At 52.9% G+C, this 2,119-nt stretch overlaps 1 pseudogene; it reads left to right on the top strand.

The window, feature by feature from the left end:
* Positions 1-2,026: 2,026 nt before the first annotated feature.
* LOC149125764 (U6 spliceosomal RNA) lies at positions 2,027-2,119 on the top strand (annotated as a pseudogene).

Here is a 2,119-nt window from a genome sequence, read left to right as displayed (position 1 = left end):
AGCTTTTTACCAACTACACCACAGCGCCAGCCCCCTCTCAATAAACTTTGTACACACAAGATTAGCTACACTAAGTAAAGAGTTCAACAGATAGTATGAAAAAAAAAAAAAAAAACTCTTCCTCAACAGTCGAGACAAGGGCTGTCCAAAGTCATCGCATCTCAAAGTGCCAATTTCACCTGTATCGACTACCTTTTAGGTACAGAAGAAAATATTAAACCGCAGGGTTGGCAGAAAATAAGATTATCCCATGCCCTTTGTCTTCATAAATGAGGAAACTGCTCCTGAGAGGCAGCGATTTGCCCTCGTTTGCTGTGGGTTCCTGGTACGGAGCCTGGCACTGAGTTTTTAGTAAATAACGAGTAGGTTGGTGTTCTGAATTGTAATCCAGTGCAGCCCATCTATCTAACCGCGTAGCCGGGCACTTCCTAAAACCATGGCACTGACCATGCTCCTTGCCCGCTGGACAGCTTGCAGTGGGTGCTCTTCAGTCACACCCATGGAACATGGGCCCATTCTTCATCCTAGCTCTCCAGGCCTTGCAGAGTCGGGCCCAACATGGCCTTCCAGTCCACGGCTCCAGTCGTCCACACTTGACACCCATGCCCCACGGCATGCGCGGGTCAGCACTCTTGCTTCACAGTGAAGATTTTGGTGTTACCACTTTTTTTAAAAAAAAGATTTTGTTTTATTTTTTTGAAAGGCAGAGTTACAGAGAAATAGAAGGAGAGAGGGAGAGAGAGAGAGATCTTCCATCCACTGGTTCACTTCCCGAAATAGCCGCAATGGCCAGCGCAGGGCCGATCCAAAGCTAGGAGCCAGGAGCCTCTTCCAGGTTTCCCCCGTGGGTGAGAGGGCCCAAGCACTTGGGTCTTCCCCCGCTGCTTTCCTCAGGCACATTAGCAGGAAGCTGATTCAGAAGTGCAGCAGCCAGGACGTGAACTGATGCCCATATGGAATGCTGGCACTGCAAGCGGCAGCTTTACCACTACGCCACAGCGCCGGCCCTGCTGTTCTCACCCAGCTGTGTGACCTGGGGGAGTTACTTAGCCTCTCTGAATCTGAGTTTTCTCAGCTGTCAGAAACAAGTAAACTTGAAAGTGAGCTTCTTGCCCCAGCCATTGGCCAGACTTATGCTCAAGCCACTCCGTTCACCTGGGCCAGCAAAACCCTCCCTTCTCCAGTCCTTCAAGGCTTAGTTCCAACCCCACCCTTCTAACCTCCTGCATTTGCCCCACCCTGCACTTGCCCTTCTCCCTGTGCACTGTCACCATGCCACAACAGGGTCATCTGCACAAGGATTGCTGCAACAGCATCCCCGCTTCCCCCTCCACCCCGCTCCACTCCGCAGGACAGCCAGAGAGACTGTCTTAAAATGATCACGTCATTCATTGGCTTGAACTTCTCCAGGGGCTTCCCATCACAATTTTTTTTTTTTTTTTGACAGGCAGAGTGGACAGTGAGAGAGAGAGACAGAGAGAAAGGTCTTCCATTTGCCGTTGGCTCACCCTCCAATGGCCGCCGCGGCTGGCGCGCTGCGGCCGGCGCACCGCACTGATCCGATGGCAGGAGCCAGGTGCTTCTCCCGGTCTCCCATGGGGTGCAGGGCCCAAGTACTTGGGCCATCCTCCACTGCACTCCCTGGCCATAGCAGAGAGCTGGCCTGGAAGAGGGGCTACCGGGACAGAATCCGGTATGCCCGCGCCGCAAGGCAGAGGATTAGCCCTAGTGAGCTGCGGCACCAGCCCCATCACTCTTGTAATCAAATCCAAACCCATCCTTATGACTCTGATGGCCCTACTTGACCTAGACCCTGCCCGCAACTCCAGCCTCACTTCCTGCCCCTGCTGTCTCCTTTGTTCACGCCAGCCACGCTGGCCCAGTCACCACTCGGCCCGTTGCCCGGGAACATACTGAGCTCATTCCTGCCTCCAGATCTCTGGGTTAGCGCTTGCCTCTGTTTGAGCTACTTTTCCCTGGTGGGCTTCTCTTTGTCATCCAGGTCTTCGTTCAAATATCACCTCCTGTGCTGGCTTCAGCGGCATGCATACTAAAATTGGAACGACACATGGCCCCTGCACAAGAGTGACACCACATTTGTGAAGCATTCCAATTTTTC

This window comes from Oryctolagus cuniculus, chromosome 7, assembly GCF_051225735.1.
Source record: "Oryctolagus cuniculus isolate XC-2025 breed Fujian yellow rabbit chromosome 7, ASM5122573v1, whole genome shotgun sequence".
NCBI lineage: Eukaryota > Metazoa > Chordata > Mammalia > Lagomorpha > Leporidae > Oryctolagus > Oryctolagus cuniculus.
This window is presented reverse-complemented; position numbering and strand designations above follow the sequence as displayed.